Raw genomic sequence first — 18,830 nt, 5'->3', positions numbered from 1 at the left:
GAGCCCTGTCCCTGACATGGGGGCAGACACTAGAGCCCTGTCCCTGACATAGAGCAGACACTAGAGCCCTGTCCCTGACATAGAGCAGACACTAGAGCCCTGTCCCTGACATGGGGGCAGACACTAGAGCCCTGTCCCTGACATGGGGCAGACACTAGAGCCCAGATCAATCAGGTGTGATTTTTGTGTTTAATCACAGTTACACTGACCCTGACCCTAGCTAGCTATAAGAACACGTACTGAAGAGGTCCATGTAGACTGACACAAAACACACACACACACACACACACACACACACACACACACACACACACACACACACACACACACACACACACACACACACACACACTTAAGCATGCATAATGCATAGTCACACACAAACAAACACAGACGCACACATAAGCATGCAATCACACACACACACACACATTCCCCAGCCCCAACTTGACATGGAAGGCCTCTGCCCTCTAAAAGACAGAACCAATCAAATAAAGACTTGTGCCTGCCTATCAGTCCCTCCCTGCTCTGTCCAGGAAGAAGTAATCAAATCAAGGATGTGCTCGCTCTCACTAATGAAAAGCTTCTTGTCAAAAGAGCTGCTCTTTGGTGTTTGGTGATCCCCCTGTCACTATAAACCAGAAAGCTTGAGTTGCTCCCGGTAAGTACCGTAGCAGCTAGTAACACAGACACAAACTTTAACCCTGACTCTCTTTCCCAAATATCTATGGATAATGTATACATATACACTGAGTGCACAAAATGAGACTATTAGGCTCCTGCTGTGTGTGTGGAGGCACCACCACTGTACATCTCTGTGTAACATGTTTACATTCAGGGCTTGTTCAGAGGATCAGATGCATGGCTGTTCAAGCCTTGACTGAACAAATGGATTTACATAGCTGATCTAATAAACATGTACAGAACATGGTGAGAACTTGTTGTACAGCAAATAATGATTTGATAATGAGCATTGTGGTAACACATTATCATTAGCTAGGACCTACACCAACAACAGGACAGTAATGTACCATTATTAGTGAATATGAAGTACTGTCTCTGAGCTATGTAACAGCAGACAGTTAGTGAAGCTCACAGGAAACTTGACGCCACAGAGACATGATTCCTGACAGATGATTTTCACACCCAGCAGACAGCCAGTGGAGAAAATAGCCCAGATGTACAATATTGTACAATATTTGCCCATTATTCTTTACAAAATTATTCAAGCTCTGTCAAATTGGTTGTTGTTCATTGCTAACCAAACATTTTCAGGTCTTGCCATAGATTTTCAAGTAGATTTAAGTCAAAACTGTAACTCAGCCAGTCAAAAACATTCATTGTCTTCTTAGTAAGCAATTTGTGTAGATTTGCCATTGTGATTTAGGCTATTGTCCTGCTGAAAGGTGAATTCATCTCCCAGTGTCTGGTGGAAAGGAGGCAGAACCAGGTTTTCCTCTAGGATTTTGCCTGTGCTTACCTTATTCCGTTTCTTTTTATCCTGAAAAACTCCACAGTCCTTAACGATTACAAACATGCCCATAACATGATGCAACCACTACTATGCTTGAAAATATGGAGAGTGGTACTCAGTAATGTGTTGTATTGGATTTGCTCCACACATAACACTTTTTATTCAGGTAAAGAAGTGAATTGCTCTGCCACATTTTTTGCAGCATTACTTTAGTGCCTTGTTGTAAACATTTAGCATGTTTTGGAATAAATATTGGTATTCTGTACAGGCTTCCTTCTTTTCACTCAGTCATTTATGTTAGTATTGTGGAGTAACTACAATGTTGTTGATCAATTTTCTCCTATCACTGCCATTAAACTGTGTAACTGTTTTAAAGTCACCATTGGCCTCATGGTGAAATCCCTGAATGGTTTCCTTCCTCTCCAGCAACTGAGTTAGGAAGGACACCTGTATCTCTGTAGTGACTGGGTGTATTGATACACCCTACAAAGTGTAATTAATAACTTCACCATGCTCAAGGGGATATTCAATGTAAATTTATCAGAATTATTTATAAAAAAGATCTGTCAGCTGTATATTGCAGAGGGGGGTCACTGACTCGACCAGGCAAAGAGTACCCCCGCACCACCTCGTAAGTGGTTCCTTCCAAGGTGCACCATGCAGCAAAAATATAGTGCATGCAGATAGTATCTTCTGTGGAGGGGAAGAGAGAGAGAGTGTCAAGTGACACACCCAGTGTTTTATTTTACCTTTATTTAACTAGGCAAGTCAGCTAAGAACAAATTCTTATTTACATTGACGGCCTACACCGGCCAAACCCGGACGACGCTGGGCCAATTGTCCTCCGCCCTATGGGACTCCCAATCACGGCCGGTTGTGATACAGCCTGGATTCGAACCAGGGTGTCTGTAGTGATGCCTTTAGCACTGAGATGCTTTGCCTTAGACCGCTGCGCTATTCGGGAGTCCAATTAGATTTGATTAGGTTTGAGCTGCCGGTGATGGGCAGGACTCCCAGGAGGTACAGTATGTTTGTAAATGAATTTGATCAAGCTATGTATTGATTCCTTCTTGATGATTCCTTCTTGATGAGCAAGTAAAACCAAAATGTTTTGTTCTTTCTCTGTAATAATAGCCACCGAGCAATTTTATGAAGTAGGCTTTATAGGTTCCCAGTCTCCCAACCTCATTACTAGCTACTAAGCCATTTTCAGGCTACCAATCAAGTTAGAGTAGCTTGTCTGACTATCTTAGCTGGCAAGCCTGCTGGCAAGGTTGCTAGACCTTAGAAAATACTAGAATCTCTTTCAATCTTGGGTTATGATGATACTATACTAGCGTGGCAATTGTACTAAACTCTTAAGCCATACAAGTTCTTAAATAATCAATGTGCATCGTTCATTAAAGTGACAATTGAACAGATAAAGAGGTACGCTTAGATCACCTATGCATTTTTTACATGGAATTAGGCATAATGATAATGGCTCTAGATTGCAGGAAAAAGCTGTTGCAAAATTCTCTGAATTCAACATCCCCCCCTCAGTCCTCACATAATGCACGCCCCCATCTAAACTAACGGGTGCATGACACCCCTGCACACACCCCTGCACACACACCCCTGCACACACACATAGACATACAGAGGGTCAGACATGACTGTGCCTCCTCTGTCTGCCGTGTAAACCTCAGCAGGGACTAATTATTATCATTACAGCTGTTTGAGAAGTGTTTCCAAACAAGGCAATCAAAGTGTGTCCTTATAATTAGCAAGAAGTAGCAGCAGCCATCTCTCTGTCTACTGCTTTCCTCCTGGTGTGTGTGTGTGTGTGTGTGTGTGTGTGTGTGTGTGTGTGTGTGTGTGTGTGTGTGTGTGTGTGTGTGTGTGTGTGTGTGTGTGTGTGTGTGTGTATCCATGCATGCGTGCGCTTCTTTGTGTGTGCATGCATGCGCGTCTGTGTACGTGTGTGTGATGGGTTTGAGAGGCAGGCAGCTAGGAGATAGATGAATCAGATCCTCCCTATGGAAGACAACCTGTACACTGTGCTCATTGTGCAGGAAAGACAGCTTGAGTGGAAACAAAGTGACACAAATCATTTGAAGCAGAAGAGACACACAACAACCTGTCAGCAGAAGAAATGCCTCTAATTTTTCTGTCATCTGCCAGCAGTTTAACAAGAGACTGTAGAGAGAGGGAGCGTTCTGCCCCCACACTCTTCTCCTTACAGCCTTTTTTAGAGAGGGGGTGGGAGAGAGGGGGTGAGAGAGTGAGGTGGGAGATAAAGATACACCGTATGTATAGACAGAGTGTGAAGGAATGAGAAATGTAGAGGATAAAATGTCCTACCCTCCCATTCTCTCTGTACTTACCAACCTCCCCTCTCTCGTGTGACTGGCTCTCCTTATTACTCCTGTGAACACACAATATCCAGTCCTTCTAGCCTTATATAGGTTACACACACACACATTGCTGCTAATATAACACCCAGTCAGGCCCAGCCATAGCAGAGCATAAATTAGAGGTAGTCTCCTCTGGTCCAGAAACACAGAAACAGAAACAGGACCTAAGTCAGTCTGCTCTGATTCTGTCAGTGTGGAACCAATGTAGGAAACAGAGATCCTCACACATACTATACAGTACTTAATGCATACACACACAACTCCTTTTCCCAAAGGTGTGTGTGTGTGTGTGTGTGTGTGTGTGTGTGTGTGTGTGTGTGTGTGTGTGTGTGCGTGCGTGCGTGTGTGTCAGTCCTCTCCTGTCCCTGTGACCTCCATCCAAATGGCACCCTATTCCCTATGGGCCCTGGTCTAAAGTAGTGCACTACATAAAGAATAGGGTGCCATATGGAACGACGACCTAACCTAATTATCTGGTATACCGTTCAAAAGTTTGGGGTCACTTAGAAATGCCCTTGTTTTTGAAAGAAAAGCAAATTGTTTGTCCATTAAAAAAACATCAAATTGATCAGAAATACAGTGTAGACATTGTTAATGTTGTAAATGACTATTGTAGCTGGAAACGGCAGATCTTTTATGGAATATCTACATAGGCGTACGTACGGAGCCCCCTTATCAGCAACTATCACTCCTGTGTTCCAATGGCATGTTGTGTTAGCTAATCCAAGTTTATAATTTTAAAAGGCTAATTGATCATTAGAAAACCCTTTTACAATTATGTTAGCACGGCTGAAAACTGTTGTTCTGATTAAAGAAGCAATAAAACTGGCCTTCTTTAGACTAGTTGAGTATCTGGAGCATCAGCATTTGTGGGTTCGATTACAGGCGCAAAACAGCCAGAAACAAATAACTTTCTTCTAAAACTCGTCAGTCTATTCTTGTTCTGAGAAATGAAGGCTATTCCATGCGAGAAATTGCCAAGAAACTGAAGATCTCGTACAACGCTGTGTACTACTCCCTTCACAGAACAGCGCAAACTGGCCCTAACCAGAATAGAAAGAGAAGTGGGAGGCCCCGGTGCACAACTGAGCAAGAGGACAAGTACATTAGTGTTTAATTTGAGAAACAGACTCCTCACAAGTCCTCAACTGGCAGCTTCATTAAATAGTACCCGCAAAACACCAGTCTCAACGTCAACAGTGAAGAGGCGACTCTGGGATGCTGCCTTCAAAGAGTTGCAAAGAAAAAGCCATATCTCAGACTGGTCAATAAAAATAAAATATTAAGATGGGCAAAAGAACTGGACAGAGGAAAAAAATGTTATAGACAGACAAATCTAAGTTTAAGGTATTCGGATCACAAAGAAGAACATTCATGAGATGCAGAAAAAATGAAAAGATGCTGGAGGAATGCTTGACGCCATCTGTCAAGCATGGTGAAGGCAATGTGATGGTCTGGGGGTGCTTTGGTGGTGGTAAAGTTGGAGATTTGTACAGGATAAAAGGGATCTTGAAGAAGTAAGGCTATCACTCCATTTTGCAACGCCATGCCATACCCTGTGGACGGCTCTTAACTGGAGCCAATTTCCTCATACAACAGGACAATGACCCAAAGCACAGCTCCAAACTATGCAAGAACTATTTAGGGAAGAAGCAGTCAGCTGGTATTCTGTCAACAATGGAGTGGCCAGCACAGTCACCGGATCTCAACCCTATTGAGCTGTTGTGGGAGTAGCTTGACTGTATGGTACGTAAGATATGCCCATCAAGCAAATCCAACTTGTGGGAGGTGCTTCAGGAAGCATGGGGTGAAATCTCTTCAGATTACCTTAACAAATTGACAACTAGAATGCCAAAGGTCAGCAAGGCTGTAATTGCTGCAAATTGAGGATTCTTTCTTGACAAAAGCAAAGTTTGAAGGACACAATTATTATTTCAATTAAAAATCATTATTTATAACCTTGTCAACGTCTTGACTATATTTCATGTACGTTTTCATGGAAAAGTGACCCCAAACTTTTGAATGGTAGTGTGTGTGTATATATACAGTGGGGCAAAAAAGTATTTAGTCAGCCACCAATTGTGCAAGTTCTCCAAATTATGGTGGAAAATAAGTATTTGGTCACCTACAAACAAGCAAGATTTCTGGCTCTCACAGACCTGTAACTTCTTCTTTAGGAGGCTCCTCTGTCCTCCACTCGTTACCTGTATTAATGGCACCTGTTTGAACTTGTTATCAGTATAAAAGACACCTGTCCACAACCTCAAACAGTCACACTCCAAACTCCACTATGGCCAAGACCAAAGAGCTGTCAAAGGACACCAGAAACAAAATTGTAGACCTGCACCAGGCTGGGAAGACTGAATCTGCAATAGGTAAGCAGCTTGGTTTGAAGAAATCAACTGTGGGAGCAATTATTAGGAAATGGAAGACATACAAGACCACTGATAATCTCCCTCGATCTGGGGCTCCACGCAAGATCTCACCCCGTGGGGTCAAAATGATCACATGATCGCAAAAATCCCAGAACCACACGGGGGGACCTAGTGAATGACCTGCAGAGAGCTGGGACCAAAGTAACAAAGCCTACCATCAGCAAGGGCATTGAAGATGAAACGTGGCTGGGTCTTTCAGCATGACAATGATCCCAAACACACCGCCCGGGCAACGAAGGAGTGGCTTCATAAGAAGCATTTCAAGGTCCTGGAGTGGCCTAGCCAGTCTCCAGATCTCAACCCCATAGAAAATCTTTGGAGGGAGTTGAAAGTCCATGTTGCCCAGCAACAGCCCCAAAACTTCACTGCTCTAGAGGAGATCTGCATGGAGGAATGGGCCAAAATACCAGCAACAGTGTGTGAAAACCTTGTGAAGACTTACAGAAAACGTTTGACCTCTGTCATTGCCAACAAAGGGTATATAACAAAGTATTGAGATAAACTTTTGCTATTGACCAAATACTTATTTTCCACCATAATTTGCAAATAAATTCATTAAAAATCCTACAATGTGATTTTCTGGATTTTCATTTTGTCTGTCATATTTTTTTTTTAATTTTGTCTGTCATAGTTGAAGTGTCCCTATGATGAAAATTACAGGCCTCTCTCATCTTTTTAAGTGGGAGAACTTGCACAATTGGTGGCTGACTAAATACTTTTTTGCCCCACTGTATATATATATATATATATATACAGTTGAAGTCGGAAGTTTTCATACACTTAGGTTGGAGTCATTAAAGCTCGTTTTTCAACCACGCCACAAATTTCTTATGAACAAACTATAGTTTTGGCGAGCAGGTTAGGACATCTACTTTGTGCATGACGCAAGTAATTTTTCCAACAAATGTTAACAGACAGATTATTTCACTTATAATTCACTGTATCACAATTCCAGTGGGTCAGAAGTTACATACACTAAGTTGACTGTGCCTTTAAACAGCTTGGAAAATTGCAGAAAATTATGTCATGGCTTTAGAAGCTTCTGATAAATTATTTCAATTAGCCTGAGTCAATTGGAAGTATAGCTGTGGATGTATTTCAAGGCCTACCTTCAAACTCATTGACTCTTTGCTTGACATCATGGGAAAATCAAAATAAATCAGCCAAGACCTCAGAAAAACAATTGTAGATCTCCACAAGTCTGGTTCATCCTTGGGAGCAATTTCCAAATGCCTGAAGGTACCACGTTCATCTGTACAAACAATAGTAGGCAAGTATAAACACCATGGGACCACGCAGCCATCATACCGCTCAGGAAGGAGACGCGTTCTGTCTCCTAGAGATGAACGTACTTTGGTGCAAAAAGTGCAAATCACTCCCAGAACAACAGCAAAGGACCTTGTGCTGGAGGAAACAGGCACAAACGTATCTATATCCACAGTAAAACGAGTCCTATATCGACATAACCTGAAATGCCTCTCAGCAAGAAAGAAGCCACTGCTCCAAAACCTCCATAAAAAAGCCAGACTACGGTTTACAACTGCACATGGGGACAAAGATCGTACTTTTTGGAGAAATGTCCTCTGGTTTGATGGAACAAAAATAGAACCGTTTGGCCATAATGACCATCATTATGTTTGGAGGAAAAAGGGCAAGCCGAAGAACACCATCCTAACCGTGAAGCACAGTGGTGGCAGCATCATGTTGTGGGGGTGCTTTCCTGCAGGAGGGACTGGTGCACTTCACAAAATAGATAGCATCATGAGGCTGGAAAATTATGTGGATATATTGAAGCAACATCTCAAGACATCAGTCAGGAAGTTAAAGCTTGGTCGCAAATGGGTCTTCCAAATGGACAATGAGCCCAAGCATACTTCCAAAGTTGTGGCAAAATGGCTTAAGGACAACAAAGTCAAGGTATTGGAGTGGCCGTCACAAAGCCCTGACCTCAATCCCATACAACATTTGTGGGCAGAACTGAAAAAGCATGTGCGAGCAAGGAGGCCTACAAACCTGACTCAGTTACACCAGCCCTGTCAGGAGGAATGGGCCAAAATTCACCCAACTTATTGTTGGGAGCTTGTGGAAGGCTACCTGAAACGTTTGACCCAAGTTAAACAATGTAAAGGCAATGCTACCAAATACTAATTTAGTGTATGTAAACTTCTGACCCACTGGGAATGTGATGAAAGAAATAAAAGCTGAAATAAATCATTCTCTCTACTATTATTCTGACATTTCACATTCTTAAAATAAAGTGGTGATCCTATCTGACCTAAGACAGGGAATTATTACTAGGATTAAATTTCATGAATTGTGAATAACTGAGTTTAAATGTATTTGGCTGATGTGTATGTAAACTTCCGACTTCAACTGTATATACAGTATATATATATATATATACAGTGTATATATATATATCCACACACAACAGACACTCCTGGCCAGATAGTCTATCTAGTCTTTTGATTCGTTTTATTCTGTTCATCTATCGACCCTACAGCACTCTGATGGCAATGGGAGAAATAGGCTGATCATAAAGCCATGTCAGAACGCGCACGTGTGTATGCTTGTTTGTGTGTGTGTGTGTGTGTGTGTGTGTGTGTGTGTGTGTGTGTGTGTGTGTGTGTGTGTGTGTGTGTGTGTCCCCAGCTCTAATGAAGGTCTTGAGGTCAAGGCTAACTTGTAAAATAAATCAGGACTGTACGTCCCGCAAAAGGCCAGGACAATGAAAACCTGTACTGCTGCCACAATCTAGCCCATAAGAGCTGAGAGTTACAGACAACACCTCCCTACTAATAACAAGAGCCTGTTACATGACCCTGAGGATAGATGGACCTATAGAAATGGATTGGATTGTATAACAGAGTTTATTGTCCACAATCCAGGCTTTATCTGAGCGGTTAAGCCTTGAGAAGAGTAGACCAGGGCCCATATTCAGAAAGTGTCTCAGAGTAGAAGTGCTGGGATCAGGTCCCACTGTCCATATAATCTTATTCACTATGATCTGAAAACCAAAACTTATTCTGGATCAGACACTCCTACTCTGAGATGATTTTAGGAAATTGGCCCAGGGATCTCCCAGCTATCAACAGAGCATATTAGGTTTCGATTGAACTTTAGTTCATGGCTTGACAATGGTCATATATGCAGTGTGTGTGTGTGTGTGTGTGTGAGTTTAAGACCTGGGGATATGGAGGAGATTGAGCCAAACAACCTGACAGCTGTCAGTAGGACCCATTTCAGCTGACACACACACACACACACACACACATGCTCAAAACACACACACACACGTCAATTAGGGTCCAGTATGGAGAGCTGAGCAGTGGAGGATGATTGGGTCTCAGACTCACTCCCTGCAGCCACTGTCAGAACGATACAAACCAATAGAGCACCTGGCAACACACACACACACACACACACACACACACACACACACACACACACACACACACACACACACACACACACACACACACACACACACACACACACACACACACACACACACACACACACACACACACACACACAATAGCAACTGCCCTCCACAGGGAAAAAGCACATGACAAGATAGATGCTTAAAATTTGACCCACTAGCTAGAAACGGATGGTTTTGTCCTGACTGGACCAACACAGAGTTCGATCTCAGTTACAATCAATCTGTCAAAGAGAGGGTGTGAGTTTGTCTGAGTGTGTGAGTGTACCAGTTTCTGTCTAAAGTAGAACAGCACTACAAAGAAGAATGACCACAGAGTGGCTAGAGCCACAGGCAGAGAGAGAGGGGGATGGAGAGAGAAAGAGAGACTAGTAGAGAGAAAGAGGGCATATGAGGGTAGGAAGAGGAGGAGGAAGCATGATAACAACACAACAAAAGACCCAGAAAACAAGAAAGAGAAGGAAACAGAGGGAGAGAACAGAGGAGAGAGAGACAAAGTAAGCACATTCATTAAAACTCATCAGATTGCCTTCCTGTCCTATCAGGCAGCATCAAACCGGCGTGGCGCGATCAGGAGGGGGACTACAAAGTGCCTCTGCCGGCCTACAGAAGGGAGGTTTTGATCACACTAATTAAAAGCCATTTTGTTTAAAACAAACAGACACAACTCTAATTGGCTCTTTTCCATAAGAAAGGGAAGATGTTGAAAGTGAAAGAACGCACAGGGAAGATCAGAGGGACGCTGTCAGGCAGACAAGCTAGCTCACACTCGCAAATTGTCGGAGAGAGAGAGAGATACATGTACAGACAGACGCATGCATACACACGCATACACAAAACAGGCATAAACATGTGCAATGCACACAAACGTTAAACACACACACACACACACACCTCTCACATAGCCACTCTTGCCCTCTTGACTCACACACAGATACACAGACATACACAAACAACAACTCTGTACTGTACAGTACACAACGGCTACACACTCAGACAGATACACAAACAAAGGTACACACCACCTCACGTACAACAAAGTAATGAAGCACAAAAGAAAGCTGACTTTAAATGGAACATATGGTACATACATACACCATTTAAGTAAGTCATAACGCACATAATGTCCACTATACATCTCGCTCTCTCTCCCCCTCTCTCTTTCTCTCTCTCAAAGTTAAAAACAGCACGTGAAGTGGCGAAGTATCAAGGAGTTTCAGATTCCCTCTGAACTATGAGAGCAAACACCTTTGATTCTTTAAAGAGGAACCTATCAGTGAAGCACTTGGGAAATGCTACTGAACGCCTTTTCTGTGGGAATAAGACGGTAGCTCGCTCGCTCTAGGTGTACAGTAGCTGTGGTTGACGAGCTGAACAGATTTCCCCTTCCTCGCTGGCTCGCTTCAACACTCAGATTGACTTTAACAGAAGTCAGACGCACTGGGAGCTGCAGTGGTGTATTGAGAATACACTGATCTAGGGTCAGTTTCATTTTTACCTCTAATATATAATACGGGCAGGGTACACTGATCCGTGATCAGCCACGAGGAGTAGACACTGATCTAAGGTCAGTTGTACATTTTTACATCATGTTTGGATTTTGGGGGGGGGTAAACAGATCTTAGATCTGTGCCTAAGAATAGAGGCAGTTGGAGCAGCAGTAGAGCTGGCTTTGAGGCCAAAGTGGCATCTTCCTTTTTCACACACACACACCCAGACACACACACACACACACACACACACACACACACACACACACACACACACACACACACACACACACACACACACACACACACACACACACACACACACACACACACACACACACATACTGTAAACACACCACGTGTCACACATATATCCATACAAACCAACAGACAATCACTATACAGTAGACCAGACAAGATCTACCACACACAGTCTAATTCCTCCTCTTGTGAAAACAATTCCATGAATACAGTAGCACTGTAATCATGACACACAAGGCAGAATAAAGCAGACAGAGCATCAGAGTTCGTTGACAATTAAACATCCAATCTTCGGGAAGCATCAATTCACATCATCCAACCTCTTTTTTTCTCCTTCCTGCTTTGTGTTCACTATTCCAGACAAGCGCAATGATTGAATTACAAAAAAACACTGAGGCAAATTTAAACACATACACAATACATTCCATTAGAGATTCCCCTCTTGTCTGAATACAAATGTTCAGTTATCTATATGATAATAGACCAACACGTCTGGCTCGCCACAATATAAGAGGGACACACAATGTAGCGGCAGCGCCTAAAGACAAAATGATCTGTAATACAATCTGCTCAATAGATTGCCAACCGTCTTCATGTGCAGAGTTGGGCTCTGGATCGCGAGACAATAAGCCCCCCCCCCGCCCCCAACAAAGAAGATGATAGTGTTTTGTTAGCGAGCAGAGACATTGTGCTTGGCAGAGAGAGAGAGAGAGAGAGAGAGAGAGAGAGAGAGAGAGAGAGAGAGAGAGAGAGAGAGAGAGAGAGAGAGAGAGAGAGTTAGAGAAAGAGAGGGAGTATTGATATTCAGAGGAAGTGCAGTGAAGGGGAAACACTATGTGACAGGTAACAGGTAGAGACAGTCTGTTCCAATGTTCATTCACATATTCATATGGTACAGTGACAATCTGTGACGGAGGTATACGAGTGACTCACATGTACCGTATGACATCTACTTTATGTCTATAGGGCTCATGTGAGATGGGAATGGGTGGGAAGAGGCTGAGCAAGCCCGTGTGTTTACGTGTGTCCTTCTATTGATTCAGGTCAGTGTGTGTGTGTGTGTGTGTGTGTGTGTGTGTGTGTGTGTGTGTGTGTGTGTGTGTGTGTGAGCCTGTTCCTCATGCATTGTACACCCTGACCAACTCACTCCAATCACTATAGAGAAAGGAATGAGCAGAAAGGAGAAAGGAGAGGTGCCAGAAATCACAAAGGAATTACATTTTCTCTTGGCACATATGATGTATTATTAATCCAATTTTACGTGGACCCTTAAATTCTGAGAAAAATCACATGGAGCAAATTAATGAGGTAAACGTAATGATCTGCCATGATCAAAGGCAATCGGTGTTGAGCAAGTATAGCCACCAATTAGTAAAATAAACCCAGGAAAGGGACTAAAATATGCAGCGAGCATCCTGATGAAAAGACAAGGTCAGAGAGAATGGACTAATTTCACAAATGAAAAGCTGTGTTTCTGTGGTGGAGACAGGAGACAGGCCCACGTGTGGTTGTTCCGGGGGGGGGGGGTTGAGGGGGGCGGAGATGGGTCATGTTAGAACCCCCAGGAGTGTTTAGTCTGAGAGAGAAGGTCCCAGAAGAGCTAAGAAACTGGCTATACTTTGATAACAATAAAGAAGGTATCGGAGTATACGGACTGTTTTCTTTGGCACAATGGAAGTGGTTTCTGTTTGATCTAAGCGAGTGGGCCTCATTTTTGAGGAGTTGATCCACAAAGGACTGAAAAGAGTGCTGTTTTGCTGACTTAAAAGGTAGAAGAACAAACTATGAACTCATTTCTGTAGGAGCACGGAGACACTGTATACGTAACTTTACACACAAATGGAGTAAAGTCGTACTGTAATTTGGAAGATGACTGGAAAAACATGAGCTTTACACAGACCTTTGTGTAAATCATGTGTTGCTGTCAATGGGTTGTTAGACATTACAAGGTTCATGTGGGGATCTCAATTCAGGATTCAGATGTGTACACCCCTCCATCCACTATAAGAGGTCAGAAGATAAGAGACAACAGAGGAGACTTACAAAGCAGGCAGCCGTTCATTCTCCAATCATAAAACATAAGACTGTTATTGTGTCTTGTCAATCACAATATGAAGCCAAGCTACATCAGGCCGGTCATGAGTTTTCAAAAAGCAACAGAGTGAATGAGAGATGAACAGAGTCACTGTTCAAACAGAAGACACAGCTGCGGAATCCCAACTCATCCCATTCCACCACAGTATAAGGTCCAATAAATGCATAGACTTAACACCGTATATAGAGATATCAACGTTTACCCGATTTAAACACAACCCGCCTTACTTATTTTAATTTTATTGTAATTCGTGAACATATTCAACAGTACATATTTTTTTTTCTTATTCTTAGGGAATGTGTTTCTGTCCCGGTTTAGGATTATTAAGCAGCTTTTCTTTCTTATAATGACAGATATTGTAACGACTCACTCACAGAAAAGCTTCTCTGGAATATAAGCAGGCACATCTCTCAATTGAATAACAATGGAATACTTTGCGGATCCGTTAAAAAAAAAGAGAAAAAGTTAGCAGTTCCTTTTATGAATTCTTAATCCTGACCTCAAAAAGGAACTGGGGGTATTTTGGTTCCATTCTATTGGAGTTATTCTCCCTAAGCCTGCCTGTGCGCTGGTAACAGAAGACAATGTTAGGACAAGCCACTTAAGCCCATTAGTCTTATAATTCATATGTCTTGGCAAACGCTATTTAGCCCAGTCCAAAGCTCTTGAGAGCTAGCTCTTCTCCCACTGGCTTCTGGCTGGGGCTGAGAGAGAGAGAGAGAGAGAGGGGTGGGTGGGTGTAAGCTCCTCGCTCCAAGGCACTCTGCAGGGAGGCAAAGAAGGAAACAGAAGAAGAGTGACAATAAAGAGGGGAAGGAGAGAAAAGAAAGAGATGATGGAGAGGACTAAGAGAGAGAAGAGAGAGAGAATAGCGGGAGATGAGATGTATCCTCAGAGTCAAGACGGAGAAGAGGGAGAAGGAGATACTTTTGGCCATGTAGTGTATGTGGACACTGCTCGTTGAACATCTCATTCCAAAATCATGGACATTAATATGGAGTTGGTTCCCCTTTGCTGCTATAACAGCCTCCACTCTTATGGGAAGGCTTTCCACTAGATGTTGGAACATTGCTGCATGGACTTGATTCCATTCAGCCACAAGAGCATTAGTGAGGTCAGGCACTGATGTTGGGTGATTAGGCCTGGCTCGCAGTTCCAATTAATTCCAAAGGTCTTCGATGGGGTTGAGGTCAGGGCTCTGTGCAGGCCAGTCAAGTTCTTCAACACCGATCTCGACAAACCACAGGGGCATTGTCATGCCCAAACTGCTGCCACAAAGTTGGAAGCACAGAATGTAATTATATGCTGTAGCGTTAACATTTCCCTTCACTGGAACTAAGGGGCCTAGCCCGAACCATGAAAAACAGCCCCAGACCATTATTCCTCTTCCACCAAACTTTACAGTTGGCACTATGCATTGGGGCAGGTAGCGTTCTCCTGGCATCTACCAAACCCAGATTCATCCTCCGGACTGCCAGATGGTGAAGCGTGATTCATCACTCCAGAGAACCCAATGGCGGCAAGCTTTACACCACTCCAGCCGACGCTTGGCATTACGCATGATGATCTTAAGCTTGTGTGCGGCTGCTCAGCCATGGAAACCCATTTCATTAAGCTTCTGACGAACAGTTCTTGCACTGATGTTGCTTCCAGGGGCAGTTTGGAACTTGGTAGTGAGTGTTGCAACCGAGGACAGACGATTTTTACACACTACAGCCCTCGGCGGTCCCGTTCTGTGAGCTTTTGTGGCCTACCACTTCGCAGCTGAGCCGTTGTTGCTCCTAGATGTTTCCACTTCACAATAACAGCACTTACAGTTGACCGGGGCAGCTCTAGCAGGGCAAAAATTTGACGAACTGACTTGTTGGAAAGGTGGGATCCTATGACGGTGGCACGTTGAAAGTCACTCTTCAGTACGGGCCATTCTACTGCCAATGTTTGTCTATTGAGATTGCATGGCGGTGTGCTCGATTTTATACACCTGTCAGCAACGGGTGTGGCTGAAATAGCTGAATCCACTAATTTTAAGGGCTGTCCACATACTTTCGGAAAGGAGAAGTATGCTCCTGCAAGCCGCCACACGTTAGAGAATTTGTTTACAGTTTCCTGTCCTGCATGCGATCAACAACCAGTTAAAAAGGACTACAATGCAAGGGGGAAAGTACTGTATCTAAGGCCTTTCTACACTACCCCTGACATTTGCTTCCTGCATTCCTGCATGCAGTTCTATGTTAGCAGTTGTTCTTGTTCTTGCCATCCTCATCAGTACCATTCAGGCTCTGTCTTTCACTGCCTGTCAGACTGTCATATCTGTCCTGTCCCTGCCTCACCTGCTTGTGTGTGTACATGTGTGTGTGTGCGTGTGTGTGTGTGTTTAACTATCTTTGTTGGTACCAGAAGTCCTCACAAGGATAGTAAAACAAGGCAAGTGGGGATCTTGCCGGTCCCCGCGAGTTAAAATGCTATTTTAGGCTTAGGGGTTGGTTTAGGGTTAGGGTTACAATTAGGGTTAGGGTTAGAATTACGGTTAGGGTTAGGGGTTATGGTTAGGTTTAGGAGTTAGGGTTTGGGGTTAAGGTTAAGGTTAAGCTTAGGGTTAGGGTTATGGTTAAGAGGTTTGGGGTTAGGGAAAAAAATATTTTGGAGAGGAATCAATTATTTAGTCCCCACGGGGATAGCAATACAAAACTGTGTGTGTTTGTGTGTGTGTGTGTATGTGTGTGTGTGTGTGTGTGTGCTTGCGCGCGCGTGTGTGTGCGTGCTTCTGAACGTGCATGTATGTGTGCAGGCGTATGGCGTGCGTGTGTGTGTATGTGTGTGTGTGTGTGTGTGTGTGTGTGTGTGTGTGTATGTGTGTGTGCTTATGAACGTGCATGTGCGTGTGCATGCGTATGGCGTGCATGTGTGTGCGTGTGTATGCCCGTGTATATGCGTGTATACAGCCTGTTGTTTGTGTTCCCTCCCTGTCTGCCCATGGTCGGAAACCAATCCCTGATTGAACAAGGAGATAAGTACAGTCACTGCTACCAACATTGCCCAAAATAACAGCCACTGTACCCACTACATCATATCTGCTACTCATGAGACTGAGGAAATATCAAACCCTCTCAGCAAGGAAATAAACCATTTTTAACAGTATGATTCATATTGAAACAATAGGCTATATATAAACACGTTAAGAGCATGAACCTCAATTCATTATCTATGTAGATAGGTATTTACATATATTAGTACCGCAACCACGATATTCAGAACAGAAACATATTCATGTAGCCTGTCTTTAACCATACAAAGCCATATAAAGATGCTGTATAAAAGCAGTCCCAACACACACAGTAACTCTCACTAGTGTAACAACAGTGACTTTTATGGCCAGAGTGCTCAGACTCCTCAAATAGTTCATAAACAAGGGGACAGTGCTGCGGCGTCACACAACTCTTTACAAACTATACAGATATCAACGAACCGATCAGTCAGGGAGACAGACTACAGAAATACTAGACTCCATGCCGTGTTGATGGTCATTAGAGTGGACAGACCAGTGTGAACACGCACACATACACACACACTTGGACTGGACGCTCAAAGTTATTAGAACGCTTTTTAGGAGAGAAAGACTAGGAGAGGAGGAGAGGAAGGAGACAAGAGAGAAGATAATGAGGAGATGGGAAAAAACTGGACTCTCTCAATCACTATCTGTCATCTCTGAAACAGACCTACGCACTTGCTGTGGAGGAAAGAACTTGTTTGGGGGTGAGAAATGCATCTAAAATGCAACAATCCTGGATTAATAAAATTAGACATATACAATATGCACAAGAATTATAGGTGTAAGAGGTAAACTGTTTCTCTGTCTGGAGTGTAATATCTCCGGAGGTAAACTATTCAGCGGCGTTGGGGAGTTAATCCCAAAAGGCTTTAGAGAATCACTAACCGAGAACAGCACTATCAGCACCGAGAACAGCACTATCAGCACCGGGAACACCCCCCCTCCCCAACCCAACCCCATGCACAGCCGGTAAACGTTGTAACGACAACAGGAGAGTACCACGCCACCTTCCTCTTAGTTTCCACCCCTCTGCGCGCGCAATAGCGATCACGGAAAAACCTCCCCATCACTTACCCGGGTCTCGGTGATGATGGCGTCTTCCTCGTGTCTCGATATCGGGTCGGTCGCTGTGTGTAGGGGTAATTTGTGTGTGTCGCTCTCTCGCTCTTCTTATTATCTATCCTGTCTCTCTCTCTCAAGGGCGAGGTGAAATCCGTGCTCTGGTCATCCGGCGGCTTCACAGACAAAAACCAACACGCAGCGGCAAGAACAATATACAAAAGGCAAGGAAGGGACAGAGGGGAGGAGAAGTCAATTTGTTTAGTGGCACTGAGACAAAAAAATAACTGGCACCTATGGAGGCGGGTTAAAACTGGAGATAGGTTATATAATAGTGGCCAAGGCTATAGGTCAAACTGTAGGATGGAACAACCGTGTTAGATTGTGTCTGCGTGCGCTCTCAGCTCAAAGGTGTGTTTTCCTTCGCACTGTAGCCTACCTTGTTAATGCCACAGTATTGTGCAGAAGAGGCTAGGGGTGATAGGCAGCAGAGCATAGAAAATGTGCTTCTAATGTTGTCAAAAAACTCAAATGTTCGTTCCTGTCCAATTCGCTTTCACGGTTCAAGAGATGGGCCTTTTACGTCGCAATTCTGTAACACAAGGAGCAAAGCGCAACTCGGAGGCACTTTTCTATTCCAAAGTTAGCCCATATGAGAGAATTTCCCTCACTGCGCTGAGAAGTTGGAGAGAAGGGGGTGCAAATGTGTCAAGTAACGGGATGTCTAAATGGAGTGACCGCATAAGTCAGGTTTGACACACTTTATTATTTATCCTCAGCTGCTCTGCACTAGCAGCTCATCAGAGCACCGTCCGCCATGGCTAGCCCCTAGGTGCGGCTCACGCTGCGCATGTGCACCAAGGCGCTGCCCAAATGTCAAGAGCAATAACTGAGGATGTCATCCCGAATTCTCTCTGCTCACAATGAACTCCTCAGGAGCTGCATCGCTCTCTCTCTCTCTCTCTCTCTCTCTCTCTCTCTCTCTCTCTCTCTCTCTCTCTCTCTCTCTCTCTCTCTCTGTCTCTCTCTCTCTCTCTCTGTCTCTCTCTGTCTCTCTACCTCAGACATAAGCGGTCGCTTAGGGCCCCCAGCTACTAGCTTGCCGACCCAAAAAATAGGAACTCAGTCG

The sequence above is a fragment of the Salvelinus namaycush genome, chromosome 6 (assembly GCF_016432855.1).
Source record: "Salvelinus namaycush isolate Seneca chromosome 6, SaNama_1.0, whole genome shotgun sequence".
NCBI lineage: Eukaryota > Metazoa > Chordata > Actinopteri > Salmoniformes > Salmonidae > Salvelinus > Salvelinus namaycush.
The sequence above is the reverse complement of the archived record's forward strand: the minus strand, read 5'-3'. Positions refer to the sequence as shown.